The sequence below is a fragment of the Ictidomys tridecemlineatus genome, chromosome 4 (assembly GCF_052094955.1).
Source record: "Ictidomys tridecemlineatus isolate mIctTri1 chromosome 4, mIctTri1.hap1, whole genome shotgun sequence".
Classification (NCBI taxonomy): domain Eukaryota; kingdom Metazoa; phylum Chordata; class Mammalia; order Rodentia; family Sciuridae; genus Ictidomys; species Ictidomys tridecemlineatus.
This window is the reverse complement of record NC_135480.1, coordinates 65,981,697-66,001,455: the sequence shown is the minus strand read 5'-3', so window position 1 is coordinate 66,001,455 and position 19,759 is coordinate 65,981,697. Positions and strand designations below refer to the sequence as shown.

Genomic DNA, 19,759 nt, shown 5'->3' with positions numbered 1-19,759 from the left:
CATTATATGTGGTTCCTGAGGTCAGGTTTTGTTCCCCACAGTATCCCCAGCACACAGCAATGCCTAGCACACAGTAGGCATTTCTTGAGAGGGCAAATACAGAGGAGAAAGCGAGTTATCTCAACCATACTCCTCTGAGCCACAGAGCCTTCCTTCTGCCCTTTCCTGGAAGCTCTTGCCCCATGCTCATCCATTTTGATTCCTGGTTCTCATGCTCGTTTCCACGGGTACAGCGTGCTGTCTTCATACCTAACTCTCAACTTCTTTGTGCAATCCCACCTTAGACAGGACTGGTTACAAGGCTCAGCATATAGTGTTAACTAAACTTACTGGCTTGGTAAAAACTTCTGGAGCTTCATACCTGCAGCTGGTGTGAAGACCAGCCAGATACATCCTGGATAACGGGACAGAAAACTTGATTCAGAAGCTGAGATATTCTGGGACCTCAACAATGTGCCAGACCCTAGGGACACACTATGCTCCCTAATCTGTTTGACTGTGACCAGAGTTGCACGTCTTCATTTTATTGTGTAAGAAGCCCATTTGTTTAAGAAGAGTCTGTGTCTCTCACCAGGCTGTGAACTCCTTGGAGCAGGGACAAGAGCCTACTTCTAGGTGGTTGGTGCCTCCTGTGCTGAGAAAGTGACTCTTAAGAGTTTTCTGTGGTTAGAGGATGCAGCCATGACACAGCTCAGTGATTCCCTGATGGTGGCCTGGCTGCTTCAGAATCACCTGGACACGTGTTAAAAATTCAGGAGCCCTTAGCATCTAACTGTAGGCCTTTGTATGCTTGACAGTGCTGGGGTTCGAACCCAGGGCTTCATGTATGCTGTGCAAGTGCTCTACCAATGAGCTACCCAGCCCCTTTATTTTTTAAATCTATTGCTTAGCTAGCTTTTCAAATGTCACTTGGCTTCTATTTTTACATTTGTTATTAAATGGAATGCATCTTTTTGTTGCTTGCTTTTTTTTTTTTTTAAACAAAAACCTGTCTTGGGGGGAAAAAAAAATCAGTTGCCCAGGGTCCACCCAGGTCTCCTGAACTAGGAAGCAGGGCAAATGGTGTGTCAGGCTTAGCCTTTTTCCTCTTCCAGTGAGGCTCACCTGGGATGCATTCTGGCTACCATGAAGGTTACATATGCTCCTCAAGCTTATTTCCACCTTGCAGGGCTGTGAAGACAATCCTTAGCATGATGCTAGGCACAAGAGAGTTCTCAGAAAATGTCACTTCCTGTTGCTTTAGGAAGCAAAGTCCCAGCCCCTTAAGCAACGTCCCAGACACTTAAATGTGTCTGGTGGTGGACAGACACATTTGTAAAGAGTGCCAGTGCAAGGCGTGATCCCCAAAGGACTTTAAAGCATCTTTTGAAACTGCTCTCTTGGGCTGGGGGGACAGCTCCATGCAGGAGCACTTGCCCAGCCTGTGTCAGGCCCTGGGTTCAATCCTCAGCACCACAAAAAAACAAATAGATTTCCCTTCAGCCTTCTTTCTTAGGCAGTGCCTGTGACACGGCAGTTGCTGTGGCCCACCTCACACAACAGTCCATACTCTCAGATCCCTGCGATGGCCTCCACCTGCCCTGTAGGCTAGTGGATTTAACATGTTTTCAAACCAGGTGCCAAGAAACCCTGGCCCTCAGGCAGCTAAGGAGAAGCCCTCACCAATGAGATGCTAGCAGCCGAGTGACCCAACCGCAGCGATTCCATAACGTTCTAATACCTACCACAGGAGGTGGGTGGTGCCTGGCAGCTGGGAGCCCAGGCCGCAGTGCTGTTCCATCTCAGGGCCAGCCTTGAGGTCCAGCTCAGTCTGTGGCCTGGCCACACCATACTAGCTCTGCTTACCTGCCCCCACTCCTACGCCAGCAGTCAGGTTAGCAGTCACCATGGTCACCAACAAACCCACTCAATAACGTCTCAGATGCATTCGTGCAAAAGGGTTTTAAAGGCTTTGACCTCACCTGACCCCACAAAAGGCCAGGGAAGTTCTGCTACCCCAGCAGGAGCAGGGAGGCTGAGGCTCAGAGAGGGAGCGTCATGTGACCTTACCAGGGCAGCATAGGCCCTGAACTCTCTCCCTGGGGAGGAAAGAGCAGGCCGCGGGCATTCCTCACGGGGCAGGATTACCCTGCCAGGCCCTGGATGAAGAAGAGATGGCCTGTCCACACTGGCTTGGACCCAAGAGACAGCTGTCCCATGCCAATTGCAGCAGCAAGAGCAGCTCTCCTCCCTCAGAAGAGCCTGCACTAAAAGCAGGAGACCAGGTTCTCTCATTTGGAATCACCAGGTGACCTTGGGTGAGTTCCTGCCTGGCTCCTGAGCCTTCTGTTGGAAAATGGGGTCTGCTGTGCGCCTGCCACTCACAGGGCTGGGACAAGGTCTAAAGAACATGAAGGCCAGGGCAGTTGTGAGTCTATTATTGGGCCATTTGGCAGTGAGGAGAGAGACAGACATGGTTTGGAGAAGGAGACAGGTGCTGCTGATCTAGCTGATTCGACAAGGAAGTCCCTCCATTAGCCCGCCCTCCATGTCAACTGTTTCCGCGTCTCTCCCTGAGCTCCAGCCCCACCCAGGGTCAGCTCCTCTTTCCTCCTTGCCTGGACTAGTGCAGTAATCTCCTAACCCATCTTCTCATTCCCTCCCTCAACCTGTCCTCCAATAGAGGCTTGTGTCCTGGAGGAGAACAGAGTCCAGGCTCTGACTCTAGTTCAGACACCACCAGCTTTGGTGGCCACAGCTGTTGAGGTCAGTGCTTTCTCAGCTTTCTGAGCCTCCAAATTCCAAAATAGACATGACTACCTGCCCACCCCTTAACCCTTCCCAGCAAGCATGCCTGCCTCACCACCACCCAAGCCCTTAGCTTGCACCCTCAGCCTGCTGGCACGACAGCCCGAGAGTCCCAGCAACACCAGAACCCCCCAGGGCTCACAGTAAGCGCACAGGAAACTCAGTCCCTACCCAAGGCCAACATCCGTTTATCAGTCTTTCCCGGCTGATCTTTGGCACTTCTACTATGTGCCATCTCCATCACCCACAAACACCCAGTGCGTATGTGTGTACGTACAGGTGTGTGTGTCCCCACAGCTCCAACGCTTGGCTCCAACCCCACACCCTGGGCCCCAGCTCAGCCTTCACTACTCTCCACAGATTAACCTCATGGTACCACGAGCTCCATCCTGCCATCCCCTTCAGGATAAGGTCCAAACTCCTGAGCCTGACACTCAGGCTGTCACAGATGGGTCTGTGACACCGTGGGGCAGGGATGGGCTGAACTTGACACTGTTCAGAGGCCGCTCAGGAGACTTGGGCAGTGGGCTTTTCTTGATGTCCTCTCTGCCGGCTGTCTCCCTCTTCTACAAATTCTGGCTCATCCTGCAATGTCCAGCTCCCAAGCCCCTCCTCTAGGGGGCCTTTCCTTATCCCTCCATGATTGAGGCTTTGAGCTCAGACCTCAAGGCCCTCTCAGCTTCTTTTATTCTTCTGCAGTACAGCTGGAGTCCACGTCTCTCTGCATGGGTAGGAAGTATGTCTAATCCCCGTCTCTGTGCACAGTGCCCAGGAGAGGACCACAGAAGCATATGTGAAGGTGTGCCTAGTGGCTGATGATATGTGACAGCAAGACGAGGTAAACCCAAGAATACAATCAGAAAAGGACCTCCAGAGCCGGTCCTAACCCTGGGTCCATCCACGGCCCCTCCCCTGACCAGGCTGGGACTTGCATGTCCGTAACCCTGAGAACCTTAAATATCAGCCAAGAAAGCCCCTACAGAGGCCACTGGAGTGGGCTGAGACAGGCTTTAGCCATTCTAGAAATAATCCAACCAAAGCAGAAGGAAAAAGCAAAACAAAAAAACCTGTCCCTGGTTAACTCTCAGGTCAAAAGCTCATAGAATCTCCTCATGGGGGAGAGGGAAGAAGGGGTCTTGCTCCCCCACCTCAGCACCTACAGTGGAAGAGCCCCTTTCCTCTCCTCTGGGACCCTCACAAGGAGCCGCCCTCTCCTGACTCTCCTGGGTGGGTGGGGGGTGAGGGGGGAAACCAAGCTGTCCCTCCCAACAGGAAGTGCCCTCCCTCTCTGGCCCCTCCAGGTCTCAGGGCAGCTGTCTCTAGGTATTTTTAAACTGAACTTCTTCTAGTCCAGGCAGTACTGGGAGGGAGCCCTTCACCCTACTCTGGGAGCCCTTGTCTGGGCCAACAAACTGCCTCCTGGAAAGAAAGGAGAGAAAAAAAAAAAAAGCTTTTACTGGTAAAAAGCAAGTGCTCTTTTATTGAAGGGAAATGAGAGAGAAGAAGGTTGGAGCAGCTGTTCCCTCCTGGGGAGCACACTCCACCACTCCTGAGGAGGCCACCCCTCGCAAACCTCTTTCGCCGCACCCCCACCCCCATTCCAGGCTTTCTGGAAGGGAGGGCACCAAGCTGACACATCAGGTCGCCAAAACGCAGGGGCCTTTAGAGATGAAGTACCCCAGGTCCAGTATGCTGAGTACAGCAGAAGTCTATTCCAAGTAGTGGTGGCCTCTGTCCCTCCCCCCCAGTTTGTGCCCCAACTCAGCTCCCTCCCTCCAATTATATCAATGCACCCCTATCTAGTCCAGGCTGCCCTCCCCCTCAAAAGGATGGAGAGCTTATGGAACTACGCGCAGTTACTCTCAGCCCTGAGGAGCTAGACCATCTCAATATACAATTGATGGAGGAGGAGGCTGAGGCCCAGAGAGGGGTAGTTACTGGCCCAAGGTCACACAGCGAGGCCCAGGATGCACTCAGACCTCCTGCCTCCCAGCCCCGGGCTCGCAGAGCCCTAGGGCAAGTCCGGGATTTTTGAAACGTCAGGGTGCAGACACCCCCCCCCAAACCCCCAACACATACACATTCAGCCCCCTTACCTCCCGGACCTCAGCGGGCCCTACCTCAGAACCGGCTCCTGGGCGGGGTGCTCAGGCCGGGCAGGACTAGGCTGGGCCAAGCTAGGTCAGGGCGGGTCCTCTACTCCCCCCAGGGTGGGGTCGCCCTCCGCCAGGTCCCAGACCGCAAGGATGCTGCAGCCACTGCAAAGTCCAATCTTCCCACCCAGCTCTGCACTACCCTGTATGGACCCGGGCAGCCCGACTCTGCGGCGCGGCCCCGGGGCTGCGGGACGAAGCGGGGGGAGGGGCGAGGTGCGGGAAAAAGGGCGGAGCCGAGCGGGGGCCACCCCGCGAGCCGCCACTCGGGCTGCGTCCCCTTTAAGACCAGCTGGCCTGTGCGCCGGCAGGGGCGGGGCGGGAAGCTGGGCGGCCTTCGCAGCGCCTCCTGGGAGATGGAGTCCGCGCCCACTGCGCCGGGCCCAGAGAAGCGCAGAGAGAACTACAAGTCCCGAGCGCGGCGCGCAGACTCGGAGCCGCCACGCCCCTGGGTTGGGCCCCGGCCCTCCGCCTCCTCGCAAAGCTGCGCTGGCCGCCCGCGGAGGGGAGGCTGCAGAGCGAGGGCTGGAGGTGGGTGCGGTGCGGGCCGGGGCGGGGGGCTCGAGACCCACGGTGAAGGACGCGTGTTCCTTAGGGCACCCGTCTTACCATGGAAGGTCGCCTACTCCAGCCTCGCCGTTCTCGTCTGTGAAATGGGATGCCTATGCCAGTGGCTGCGGGGGGGAGGGGCGCGTTTCGGGTAGAGGAGAGCGGGGGCAGGGGAATAGAACTATAAAAGGGGGCGGGGCTGGTGGGAGGAGCTAGGAGGAAGGTGACGGTGGGAAACCCCGGATCAGAGGGTCGAGGCTGTGGGAGGAGTCTTTGGAAGGTGGGGCGAGGAGGGGCGGGGTCTCTAAGCGAGAGGAGGTCTCAGGTCGGGTCGGAGGGAGTCACGGGTTGAGGAGTGTGAGCTGAGAAAACCGGCGAGGCGAGCCTGGTTTGGACAGGGTGGAGGGGCCTGGCGAAACGAGCAGGGACCCGAAGATGAAAGGGACCCCTCGCAGCTCTGGAGAGCCCAGGGTGCGCAGCGCTGTTGGTGTGAGCAAGGGCCTGTGGATCTACAGAACACCTTCCTTTCCTTGTGACTAGAAATAAAGAGCCCGTCCCTTGAGCTCAGTGCGTCATACACATGATCTCATTCAGCTCTCACACCCTGTAAAGACCAGACGTCGTCATATCTGTTTACAAGTGAGGAACACGGGAGAAGCGACATGCCCAAACACTCAAGAGTCCTTGCTCCAGAGGCCCTGCTTTTTTCTTGCACTCCAGAGAGGCAGAGGTTTAGCCTGGGGTGGGTGGCAGAGAGGAAACAAAAGTTCTGACGACCTGCCTTTCACAGGTTGTTCAGCAGGACCAGGTCTCTCAATTCTTCAGAATGCCAAGCCGGGGCGTTGAAAGGGAGAGACTAATTGGAAAGCTCTTTGTTTATAAAATTATCATTGTTAGGAGAAGCAGGAAATCCATTGGGACAGAATGGATCAAATGAGGTGCTTATGCTAGAGGAAAACCACAGGTGAAGCCTGAGAGTGAGCTAAGAGTGCAAAGGAAAATTCTAGAAGAGGATGGGGGATGGTGGTTGTTGGGACCCTGCACCAGGTGAAAGAATACTTTGCTGTGCCAATAGGGCAGTCTTGCCAGGTCAGGTGTCTTTCTTCTACCCCAGGTTTCCCCCTTCCCCTACCCTAATGGGCTTCTCCAAGATGCCTTGTGTCTGCCTTGGGAAGCAGCCTGTAGGCTTAGAGATACAGCCTGGAGTTGAGCATGCTGACACATGCCTGTGATCCAAGCCGAGGCAGGAGTATCTCAAGTTTTGAGGCCAGCCTGGGCAAACATAGGCAATCTAGTGAGACCGTGTCTTTAAAAAAAAAAAAAATGGGGCAATACAGACCTTAAAAATGGGACTAATGATGTAGCTGTAGGGTGTAGGATAGAAAGGGCAATGTCCCTACGTAGTCCCAAGGGCTGTGAGTGAGAGTCTATCCTAGTGGGTTAACTGAATAAGATAGAGAAATCTCTGGTTTATTGGAAGGCACATTACTCACTCTAAGTATTGACATCCTTGAAATTGACTTGACCATGTTCTGTTCATTCTGCTACATAGTGGGAGCTCTCCTTGCATTTACTTTCAGATGATCTACTGGTCCTTGCCCCATACCCTAGATTCCAAGTTGAAAATTCAAGAGTGTATTTAAAAAAAAAATTTTTTTTTTAAAGTGTGGTACTATAGATTGAACTCAGGGCCTCATGCATGGTAGACAAGTGCTTTTCCCCTGCATCCTCAGCCCTTTTTTCATTTTGAGACAGTTGCCCAGGCCAGCCTCAAACTTGTGATCCTCCTACCTTAGCCACCTGAATAGCTGGGATTACAGGTGTGTATCACCACCTGTAATAAGTTTTAAGAACCCAAGAGAGACTAGATCTTCTTGTTGGTAGGTGACAGCCTGGGGTGGGTTTCTGGAGACAGGGAACATTCCTAACCTCAATAAGGAGGCCCAGCAACCATCTACTTATTTGGCTATTGTAAGGAATGAGAATAAAATGCTCAGAAGTTAAAGAGGAGGAAGAATCCCTGTTGAGAGGTGTGGCAAATGGAGATTTTCCTTCCCAGAACCTGCAGCGGGGATGGCAGATGCCAAATTGCAGAAGAAAGACAGGGCCTGCTATGGTTACCTATGAAGCAGGGATATAATAGTGTCTACTTTACCTATGAGATTAAGAGAGATTAACATGACTGAAATACATAACACAGTAGTTACTGCTCAGTAAATGTTAGTTCTTATTATTTCTATTATGGTAGTGATTATGATCATCATTATCTGCCCAGGAAGTGGCCTAGAGCCACACAGTAAGCCAAGCCCCAGAATCTGATTCACATACAAGCTCAGGCCAAAGACTATGTACTATCCTCTACCCTGCAAAGCCCTGCTGGTTCTTTCTGCCCATCCTCAACATTTCTGAGGCCCAAAAGTGACCCTCTCTGTGAACATCCTGAGTGAAAGCCATGGCAGGAATTTCCTGCTGCTGCAGTAACAGACTCTGGATTCAGGAACAAGGCCTCTGCAGCCCTCTTTCCCCAGCCTGGGTCTGGTGTGGCAGGCAATCCAATGGTGTGGTTTCTGTGAGTGGTGCGTCCATCTAGAGAGATCACCCAACTTTAAATTCTAAAACTCTTCCAATTCTGGGCCATTTTAGCTTAACCCTAGTTGGCTTCATCAGCCTCCAAAATGCAGCAACATTTGGGGATGAAAATGCTTCTAAGTAGCAATAACAAATCTGAAATTTATCGATTCTGGCTATTCATTGGGGTCTGGCACTCTGGCTGGAATTTCATGTCTGTGATTTTATGAGGCAGATATTCCTTTCTTTACCCTTCTCAAAATATAAATATTTCTTAAATTTCTAAGCCTACAGAAAAGTTTATAGCCCTTCACTTAGGTGCACTAATCCACACCTGGCCACTTTTGCTTTTACTGTATACACTTATTTTCTCCCCAAGCCAAGTATGGTAAGGTATCCCCATAGTTCCAGGTACTTAGGACGCTGAAGCAGGAAAATACTTGAAGCCAGGATTTTGAGACCAGTTTGGCAATACAGTGAGAACCCATCACAAAAACAAATTATAGACATGCTGACACATGGCCCCTGAATTCTTCAGCATACATCGGTCTCCTGATGACATTCTCCTGTGTAACCACAATTACTGGTATCCTACCTGAGAAAAATAACAAGTCAGTAATACTAATAAGTAATTAAGACTAAAATGTTTCCAATTGCTGAAAAGTATCTTCTGTAAGTCTTTGGTTTTTAAAAATCAGATCTAGTCAAGATTCACATATCTGATTATATCCCTTTTAGCAATCCATTGAATCTTAACAGAGCTCCTCCACCTGTTTGAGTATGTTTGATTAGTTCTTTGATGATTAGATTCAGATTATTTTTCTGTTCTATCTATTAAGGTCATGACAACTTGATGTCTCCATTGCAAGGATAAAATTTCCTCTTTCTTTTTTTGTATGGTGTGTGTGGTACTCAGAATTGAACCGAGGGTGGCAAGGTCTCTACCACTGCATCCCCAGCCCTTATTTGCTTTTGTTGTTTTGTTTGTTTATTTTTGGAGATGGGATCTCATTAAGTTGCATAGACTGGCCACACACTTTCAGTCCTGCCTCAGCCTTCCCAGAATCTAGGATTGTACATACATATCACTACACTTTGCAAATCTTACTTTTTTAAAAAAAATTTTTTAGTTGTATATGGACACAGTACATTGATTTATTTATTTATTTGTGGTGCTGAGGATCAAACCCAGTGCCTCACAATGTGGCTCACACATGCTACCACTGAGCTACTACCCCAGCCCAAAATTTGACTCTCTTGTAGTTAATAAATAAATATGTGGAGTGATTCTTAGGAATTGTAAAATTGGGTGTTTCCAATAACCTTCCATATCACATCCACTGATAATTTTTGCCTAAATTGTGGCATCGAGGGTTGCAAAAGAATAATTCTATCATTCCTTTTATATTTATTATTTGGTGTTTTTTTATAGAATGACTTTTTTCTCACTCATTCCCCCTCCCATTCTCCCTTTTTTTCTTTTTGTAGTAAGATGGACTCATGATTTTTTTAAGATTTAATGTGCTGTAATCCATTATCATTTTTTCTGGTACTCAGATTATCCTAAATTTGGCCTTTAGGCCAGCTCTTGGGTTTTTTGTTTTGTTTTGTTTGTATGGTTATGTGTGTGTGTGATCCTGTTTTGGGCTTGTTTTGTTTTTTGGTACTAGGGATTGCACCAGAGGTGCTGTGCAACTGAACTACATACAGCCCTCTTTATTTTTTATTTTGTGATAGGGTCCTTGCTGAGTTGCCCAAGCTGGTGTTGAACTTGCAGTCTTCCTGCTTCAGCCTCTGAATAGCTGGGATTACAAGTGTGCACCATTGGCAACTATATATATATTTTTATTCCTTTTTTTTTTTTTTGGAGGAAGGCAACCTCTTTAGTCTTTGAATACTTCTATGCTACATGGTAGGGTATGTTATAGTCTGACCTGGATCCTTTTCTATCAAAGTCTTGAAATCATCAGTTTCTCCAGGAAGCCCTGATTTGGGGGATTGGGGGTGGGGAGGGGTGTAGGAGAGAATATATAGAAAGAAAAATCCAGGGCCAGGTGTACTCAGGACTCCTGAGTATTATTTCTAGGCTCCTTAGTGAGGAGAGCCAGGAAATGATGGAGAGAGAAAATTATCATTACTTAGTAGATTTATTATTTTACAACAGCTGATTCTCGCTGATGGTGCAAGGGGAAGACTGTATTTGAAGTAGCTTCATTCTGTAAGTAATGTAGTTCATTATGGAAGTGGGCGGTAATGGAGGGAAAGAGGACGCTGCACAGAAGGAACCTGTGCCTATATCAGGGCTCCATGAGTGTACAGGCTAGACCCTCTGTGGCTTAGTTTAGCTGCCTGCTGAAGACAGATTGGAGAAGACACCAGGTTGCCACAGAGGACTTGTTCTCTGAAGGGTATCCAAATCTGGACCCTTCCACAGTTTGTGACTCTGAAGTCAAGAATGCGCATGGAGGGGCTGGGAATGCACCTCCATGGTAGAGCACCCAAGACCTAGCATGTGCAAGGCCCCAGGTCTGATCCCCAGCATCACGAAAACCAAGAAGAATGCATATGAAGCGCTGGGCAAAGTGATTCATTCATCCTTATTTCAGGTTGTAAAATAAAGATAATGTGGCCTTTCCTGCCTGGCTCCCAGAGTTATTGTATGATCAAAATATATTTTTTTAAGAATTGTCACCAGTCTCTTCACATTTATTATAAAATTCCTTCTCTTTTTTAGTGTCCTAATACCACAGTTTGAATGTCATTGTTTTGTCATCTAATGTATTACACTAAGAAATTGCCTCTTTTTCAGAGATTCTTTGGGGTTATCACTCATTCTTCCAGATTCATATTTTATTTTTTTTTGTCTTTGATAAAAAAAAAATACTCTTGGGATTTTGGTTAGGACAGCATAACAACCACACATGTATATTGTGTGTGTATGTGTAGTGCTGGAGATTAAACCCAGGACCTTATATAAGGGAGGCAAGCAAATACTCTACCATTGAGCTACATCCCCAGTCCCTATAATTAATTTTAGAAGTATAACTTTAATATCTTTTGTGTTCCTCTCAGAAACAGTCATGGGTCTCTATTCAAGTTCTGTTTATGCTTCTTAATAAAATACCATAACTTAACATTACTGGTTGGAACACAGACTCTAGACAGACCTCACTTTGGAATTCCTTTTTTGTTTGTTTGAGACAGAGTCTTACTAAGTTGCCCCAGGCAGGCTTTGAGCTTGCAATCCTGTTTCCTTCTGCCAAGTTGCTGAGATTAAAGGCATACATCACCATGCCAGGGTCTCACTCAGAATTCTAAATCTGTCACCTCTAGTTTTGTTATCTTAAGTAGCTGCTTTCATTATTCTGGGCTTCAGTTTTATAATCCTAAAAACTGGGATGTTAATCATACCTACCTTACAGCATCAGTGTGGCTTTTTAATGAAATAATCTACAGGAAAATGTCTCACCTGGCTCAGGGCCTGTCGTAGTACTCAGGAAATGTTGGTTCTCTGGCCCTTGGTCTTTATGTGGGTCAGAATCAAGTCTTTGAGATGGCAGGTGTGAGTGCACCTGGCAAGAAGTAGGAAGGGTACAAGTGATAGACCTTCAGGGGCCCTGCTGTGAATGCCCAAAGAGGAGTGACATTGTTCATAATGGTCTTGCAGTCAGACAAGCCTAGGCTGACATCCTGGCTCTGCCACTGCTTTGGGCAGGTTACCTAACCTCTCTGAGCCTCAGTTTCTCCTTTGTAAAGTGAAGGTAATACTTTCTTTGAAGTAGTGTTATGGAACTTTTGGGAGCTAACATATATGAGGCACCCAGCACCAGTTTTGCTGCACATTAGGCACTCAGCATTAGCAATTTCTCTCATAAGGCCTGCAAGGACTGAGGGTGCCAGGACATGGTAGTAATCTCTAGAACAATATCTTGGACACCCTTCCCCATAGGACAACTTGTCTCAAAGATTTCTATTTTCTGTGGCACAATTAGAGGTTGCAAATGGCAATTTTCAGACCCTAGATGAAATTGCCCCTTCCCAAAGTGCCAAGCTGGACACCCTCCCATTGCAGCTGCAACTCTAGGCCCAGGCACCCTGGCCTCCCCCTTCCATGCCAGGTGCACTATAATCTGGTTTGACACTGGTGGTTTTCTCAGGGAGGCAAATGGTGGTGATTTTCCGGCTTCGTTTCAAGTCCAGAGGCAGACTAGAACTTTAGATTTACCTCTTGGAACGTCTCCTTAAGAAAAATAATGCACACAGTGGTGGGGTTTAACTTCTATTTCCTTGTTTGGTTTACATTCCCATTCACCTTTTCAAATCTAACTTTAAAGAACCTGGATTTTTGTGTTTTGCTGCTTTATCATTAATGTCATGGGTTGCTGTTGAAGTAGAAAGCTTTAGGCAACTTGGTGGACTTGCCTTATGTCAGCTATAGAGGGACTCTGGGCCATCCTGGGATCTTGTCCCCTTGTTCTCTGATGCAAGTGAACAGAGTCCTTAGCCAGCATTGGATGACCCCAGTCTAGTCTAACTAGATAATAAGGGGATATGTGAATCTCTTGCTTGCATTTCACATTGGAGGTCCTGTGGAGGAAAGGGAAATGAGAAGAGGGTTGAACTCAGACCTGGATTCAAATATCAACTCCACCCCTGACTGGGTATGTAGTCTCCTTTTCTGAGCCCCAGTTTCCTCATCTGCAAGGTGGAGATGATAATAGGAGGACAGATGGCTTCCTTATACTTGGCTTGTTGGCCAATATAAAACAGATTAACATTCAAAAGCCCGTTTTAATCGTGTACACACCTCACAGATAGCAGACTCAAAGAAATGGCAGGTCATTGAAGTTTATTCATCATCCTGAGCAAAAGAAAGGAAGAGGGGCTTGGGACTTGTAAGGATTTTGAGATAAAATTATGGGAAGGTGAGGAGAAGAAATATGTGTTAGGCAGATAAGTCTCTCGGGTTTTAAAAGTTGTCTCAGAGTAGTTCTCTTCTTGTACACATAGGTTTGCTAATGAAAGCTTCTTGTATAGAAGTGAATTTCCTTAACAAAGGAGAGGATTTTCAAAGCTACTCCTGTGTCTGCAGTTTCTGAAAATAACCATCCTGAAATAATCAATATGCCAAAGAGGAGGTAGCATATTTTGGTCTCTTGCAGCCATTTTGGGTGGTGGTTTGTCCTGGACCCTGAAAGTATCCACCTCAGAGTGTGACTGTGAAGACATGGAGGTAATGCATGGAAAGCATCTAACACAAAAGAATCGTATTGTATGCTTTTCTACATTTTTTTAATTAAAAGTAGGTGTGAGACTATAGCTCAGTGGTAGAGTGCAATCCTAGCATGTACAAAGGTTCTAGCTTGGATCCCCAGCACGAAAAATTTTTAAAAGTAAAAGGTACCAAGTGTTAGCTGGCACTCAGCAGATGGTACCCCTTGTCCTGACAAGTGAGCTGCAGAGCAGTGAAAAGGCTGCTTCAGGAGGTCATTTCAGTCACCAGTCTGAGTCTGTTTTCTCATCTGCCCTAGAGGGAGACTGGCACCTACCTGCATTTCAAGACTTCAAAGAGTTGCTGAGTGCAAAGGCCTTGGATATAGTAAAAGGCTCAGTAGATATTAAGTTCTTCTCTCTTAAAACAAACCAAAAAAAAAATGGTGGGGGGTGGGATGTTCACTGTGCAGGGATTAGAACCCAGGGCTTCATGCATGCCAGGTAAGCACTCCACCACTGAGCTATCTACCCCAGCTCACCCAAACTACTTTCTTTACACTCACACCAACACCACATGTGTAGGGCTTTCCCCACACCTACTGATTCTCTAACACTGTCCCATCTTAGTTAGCACAGACCACACAGGTGAAGGACTCAGTCCAACAGGATTGCCCCCACTTAAGAGGCCAATTCCAAGTCTAGGTTGTCACCTGTGATTCACACCATCTGGCTATAAATCCAAGGTTCCTGCAATCCCCTCTCAGACTCAGTGGTTTATAAAAACAGTTCACAGAACTCGGGAAAGCAGCTTGCTTTCTAGACTCCTGTTTTATTATGGAAGGATACAAGTCAGGAATAGCCAAATGGAAGAGCTGCACCCGACACAGTATGGAGAGGGCACACAGCTTCCATGCCCTGTGCTCTGCCCTCCCTGCACCTCCCGGTGTTCACCAACTTGGAACCCTGCTTTTAAGTTTTTAGGTAGGTAAGCTGGACATAGTGGAACCTGCCTGTAATCCCAGAGGAGGTTGAGGCAGGAGGATCACCAAGTTTGAGATCAGCCTTCCCAAGACTGTCTCAAAATTTTAAAAAGGGCTGGGGAAATAACTCAGAGGAAGAATGATTCTAGGTCCAATCCCCAGTACTACACACACACACACACACACAGAACAGTGTTTGTGGAGGCTTCATCATGTAGACATGGTTGATTAAATCATTTGTTGGTCATTGGTAACTAAGTCACTTTCTAGTCACTCACCTGGAGATAGGGGGTGAAGTTTTCCAACCCATGTTGGTGGTTGTTGGGCAACCAACCCCTAATCCTTTAACAAACCGGTGTGATTGATTGGATGACAGGGGCTTGTTATGAATAATAAAAGAAGTTCCTTTCATTGGTCACAATGACCCAGGCCTGTAATCCCAGCTATTGGGGAGGCTGAGGTAGGCGGATCATAAATTTGAGGCTAGCCTCAGCAATTAAGTGAGACTTTGTCCAAAAAATTAAAAGGGCTGGGGATACAACTCAATGGTAGAGTGCCCTGGGTTTATTGCCTAGTATCGCAGTGGGGGAAGAATTTAAAAGTTCTCCTTTCACCTTTATTTCAGAAACTCGGGACAAAACCAATTATTATAACAAAAGAAGTTCCAATAGCTTTTATCATCTAGGACATTACAAGGGTTTTAGGAACCCTGGCTGAGAGCTGGGAAGTAAAACCAGCTCTCCATTTCTTCTTGTATCATGGTTTCACGCAGCCCCTCCCTGCGTTGCCACCAACTCTCCTGTGTGCTAGGCAGTGAATAAGCAGACATGAGACATGTCATTGCTCTCAGCTCACAAACCAAGCAGTGGTTTTCCACTTTTGTTTTTGTTTTTTTCTTTTATCATTTTGGAATTCAGAAAACAATACCCCCAAAGTATGGCACTTCAGCATGCTGAGTGTTTTGAATTGGGGAGATCCAAGGTCTCTCTGACCCCCTTTGCCTCTCTGCCACCCCTCTTTCTTTCCCAACTGCAGGGAGGGGTTTTCTCTGAAGATCCCTGTCTGACTAAAGACAAGGAATTGTCATGAGTCCCTTTCCCAGGAATCTCATCAACCCAGGAAGATTAACTGAATCAGAAGAAATTGAAGCACACACATACTGTCACAGGCTATCACCCATTCTTCTAAGGGGTGTTCCTAGACAACTTTCATTACTTGAAAGACTTAATCTGCATAACAGTACCACCTTTATGTTCCATAGAACTCTCAGGGCTACCCTCCCCAGAAACCCCCTAGTCCCTTTTCTTTCCTGTTGCTCAGGGCACTGTAGAGACTTAAGTCATCCAACCTTCTGGTTTCCCATGCATATATACATAATTAAAATGGTTTTTCTCTTGTTAATCTGTCTACTCTCAGTTTATTTCATAGAGTCAATTATCTGACCTTCAGAGGGTAGTTTTTTCTGCCCCCTACAATCACAACCCATGATGTACAGATATATTTGATGTCATGATCCAGTTCACAAATGCCCACAAAACTTCCACAGCAATATTTATGATATATTTGACTGGTAATGATACCTTCATTGTACTGATTTCATGATTTATTAATAATTTACTACCTTCATTTTTTTCCCAGTTTTTTGGAGACAAAATTTACATATAGTAAAATTTTTCCTTCTCAGGTATATATGAATTTTGATAATATATAGTCATTTGACCACCATAATATCAAGATATTTCATATTTTCATCATTTCAAAATATTCCCTTGCACCTCTATTTAGCCAACATCTTTTCCCCAAACCAGCCTCCTGCTGTGTTCCATCTCTGTACTTCTGCTTTCTCAAGGAGGTTTTTGTGGTTTTGTTTGAGGGAGGGTACTGGGGATTAAATAAAGGGATGCTTTACCACTGAGCTATATTTGTAGCCCTATTTATTTATTCATTCATTCAAGAAAGGGTCTTGCTAAGTTACTTAGGACCTCACTAAATTGCTGAGGCTCCACTTGAAATTTACAATCCTCCTGCCTCAGCCTCCTGAGTCACTGGGATTACAGGTATGTGCCACCACTTTCAGAAGGTTACACAAATAGAATCGTGCAACATGTAAATTTCTGAGGCTGGCTTCTTTCACTTAAGGTAATAACTTTTGTAATTCATCTATATGGGTGGGAGGGTGTGTGTGTGTGTTGGTAATATATATTGCTGAGTCATATTCCATTGAATGTATATACCACAGTTCATGTATTTACCATTTACATTTTGGTTTGGGCAACTATGAATAAAGCTGCATTCAGACTTTTGTTTTAGTATTAGGGATTGAACACGGGTGCTTTACCACTGAGCTGCACCTTCAGGTCTTGCAAAATTGCTCTGGAACTAGTGTGTTAGGGTTAGGGTTTAGGGTTAGGGTTAGGGTTAAGTTAGCTTCAACCTTGCAATCTTCCTGCCTCAGCCTCCCAGATAGCAGGGATTACAGGTGTGTGCCACCATATACAGTTTACATATAGGCTTTTTCATGGATATATGTCTTCATATCCCTGGGATTGATATCTAGGAATGGGATCACTTAATTGTACAGCAGTTGTTTCCACTTGGTAGAACCAATTTGCTTTCTCAGCAGCATATCAGAGTTTCCATTTTTCATTAGCATTTGGTTTTGTAAGATTTTTAGATAAGCCATTTTCATAGGTATATAGTTGTCACCATAAGGGGGTCCGAGATCTCTCCAGAGGCAGAGGAGACTTCTACTCAGAATTTCCATGCTCTTGGGCTGGGGTGTAGCTCAGCAGCAGAGTGCTTGCCTAGCATGCGTGAGTCACTGGGTTTGATACTCAGCACCCTGTAAAAATAAATAAATAAAATAAAGGCATTCTGTCCATCTACAACTACAAAAAAATTCTTTTTTAAAACTTCCATGCTCTTCATGAGAAGATCACCATTAAACAGGGACGAGAGGTGGGAGGGAAAGGGAGAGAGAAGGGAAATTGCGTGGTAAAGGAAGGAGACGCTCATTGTTATACAAAATTACATATAAGAGGAAGTGAGGGGAAAGGGGAAAAAAAACCCGAGAGAGAAATGAATTACAGTAGATGGGGTAGAGAGAGAAGAGGAGAGGGGAGGGGAGGAGAGAGGGGATAGTAGAGGATAGGAAAGGCAGCAGAATACAACATACACTAGTATGGCAGTGTGTAAAAAAGTGGATGTGTAACCGATTCTGCAATCTGTATACGGGGTAAAAATGGGAGTTCATGATCCACTTGAATCAAATGTATGAAATATATGTCAAGAGCTTTGTAATGTTTTGAACAACTAATAATTTTAAAAAAAGAAAACTTCCATGCTCTTGACACATCATAGAAAAGAATTTAAGGACGCATCAGTGATCAGTAGCAAAACAAGACATGTTATAAAGGGACGGTAACTTTAGAGATTGAGAGTACAGGGGAAGAGCCAGGGTGAGTCACATTGCTTTGGTCTGGGGAACTAGACTAAGAGTGTAGCGTGTCTAGGGGCCTGGACTAGAGGTGGAGTCAGGGTGGGATTAAACAATTTTGCACCAGTTTCCCTTGGGCTTGCCCATTGCCCTTGAGTGTTTTAATCCAGCTTCTTAGTTCCTACAGATGCCTTGTGGTTATCTTATGGGCTTTGTTGCTTTCTCATCAGCCAGTCAGCAAGCTGCTGGCAAGGATGCAGGCTGGGTTCTTGGGAGTTGTTCTATTCCAGTAGTTCATAGACATTTCTCTTTGGAGACTCAGTGCTCTCTTTGTATCCCTCAATTCCTATCTCATGGTGTCTAATTGTGGTTTTAATTTTCATGTCCCTAATGACTAATCATGGTGAACATCTTTTCATATTGTTACTGTTTCAAGATCCAGTCTTCTTGCAACTCAAAAGCTAATACTCGATACAAGAGTTGGTGGGAAGGAAATCAGGTTTATATTCAAGGGCCAGCACCCTGAGAAGATGGAAGAAGCTATTGTCCCCCAAAAAAGAACATCTGTGGGAACTCAGGTACATGAGAGGGCTTTTAAATGGAGGTAAAAGAAGTACAGAGGGACAGTGGGCAGGAAGACTATGAGCTGGACCAGGTCATTTGCATCCAGGGCTTGGCTTTTTTCCTTTGGCTAGAACATTGCAATCATCCTGGGCCTCCTGGGACTAGTTCCTGTAATTTTTTAAACAAACACATTACTTTTCTGCAAGTTAAGCATTGTCTTACACATTGTGATAAAAACGGAAAGTTACCAGATCTTCTGGGTTCTATAAATCTAAAGAAAGATTATTTAGCAGTTAACATCTTAATTATTTAGGTGCAGCTTTTATTTAAATTCAAGATGCTGAGCAAATGTAGGGGAAGTAACTCTACAAGGACATTTTGCAAAGGAGTGGTCACTATTACAGTGTCATTATTTGTCACACACACACACACACACACACTTTCGTGAAGTATTTGATCTTTTACTCATTTTTAAATTTTTGTTTTATTGTACTATGCTGAACTTAGGACCCTGTGTATGCTATGCAACTGCTCTGCCATTGAGTTCCATCTCCAGCCCTGCTCATTTTTTAAATTGAATTGTTTTCACATTATCTTTTATATTTATCTGGCTAATCCTTTATAAGATAGGTATTTTGTAAATATTTTCTTCCAGTTTATGTCTTAGTATCTTTTGAAGAACATTTGCTTTTTTTTTTTTTTTTTGGATGAAGCTACTAAGTTTCTTTCTTTTTTAAATATTTTTAGTTGTATATGGACACAATACTTTTGTTTATTTAGTGTTATGTGGTACTGGGAATCAAACCCAGGGCCTCACACATGCTAGGCAAGTGCTCTACCGCTGAGCTACAGCTCCAGCCCCCCCACCCTTCTTTTTTTAATGGTTTATCCCTTTTGGGTCCTATTCAAGTAATCCTTGCCTAACTAACCCAAAGTCATAAAGATTTTGTCTTAGAAATTTTGTTTTGTTTAGTTTTCAGGGGGGTTTCTGGAGATTGAATTCAGAGGCACTCAACCACTGGGCCACATTCCCACCCCTATTTTGTATTTTATTTAGAGACAGGGTCTCACTGAGTAGCTTAGTGCCTCACTTTTGCTGAGGCTGGCTTTGAACTTGTGATTTTCCTGCCTCAGCCTCCCAAGCTGCTGGGATTAGAGGTATGCACCACTGTGCCCGGCTTCTCCTAGAAATTTATAGTTCTATGTTTGACATTTAAATCTATGATCAATTTTGAGTTAATTTTTCATATATGGTGTCAGAATTGGCAAGTTTCCTTTTCTTTTCCTCATATAGATGTCCAGTGACCTTCATTTTGCTGAAGTAGGGAAGAACACTGTGTGCAAAGCAAATCAGTAATGACAGAGGGGTGGGTGCTGCCAAGAAAATCTGCACAAGGTTTCAGGAGTCTCTTGAGAGGAGAACCCTTAACTTTGGGGAGATACGGGGACAGCCTTCTAGAGATTGTGATTCCTAGATTAGGCCTTAAAAGTTAACAGAGGAGCTGGGC

At 45.9% G+C, this 19,759-nt stretch overlaps 2 protein-coding genes and 1 long non-coding RNA gene across 7 annotated transcripts in view; 1 reads left to right on the top strand and 2 right to left on the bottom strand.

Annotated features, from left to right (window-relative positions):
• Window positions 1–5,726, bottom strand: part of Usp35 (ubiquitin specific peptidase 35) — a 24,027-nt gene extending 18,301 nt beyond the window's left edge. The window contains exon 1 of one of the 4 annotated variants that reach the window (XM_040284994.2): window positions 5,550–5,726. The gene's annotated coding sequence lies outside the window, so the exon portion shown is untranslated. Of the gene's footprint in view, window positions 1–1,724; window positions 4,841–4,883; window positions 5,254–5,549 lie in introns of those variants that run through there. The other 3 variants (XM_021725130.3, XM_021725129.3, XM_040284995.2) reach the window with 3 other exon arrangements.
• Kctd21 (potassium channel tetramerization domain containing 21) overlaps window positions 5,370–19,759 on the top strand; it is a 20,413-nt gene continuing 6,023 nt past the window's right edge. Inside the window, exons 1-2 of one of the 2 annotated variants that reach the window (XM_021725128.3) lie at window positions 5,399–5,471; window positions 10,222–10,275. The gene's annotated coding sequence lies outside the window, so the exon portion shown is untranslated. Of the gene's footprint in view, window positions 5,472–10,221; window positions 10,276–19,759 lie in introns of both variants that reach the window. The other variant, XM_013357623.4, reaches the window with a different exon arrangement.
• LOC144377144 (uncharacterized) overlaps window positions 12,890–19,759 on the bottom strand; it is a 50,727-nt gene continuing 43,857 nt past the window's right edge. The window contains exon 3 of the long non-coding RNA XR_013437811.1: window positions 12,890–17,093. This is a non-coding gene — a long non-coding RNA (uncharacterized LOC144377144). The remainder of the gene's footprint in view (window positions 17,094–19,759) is intronic.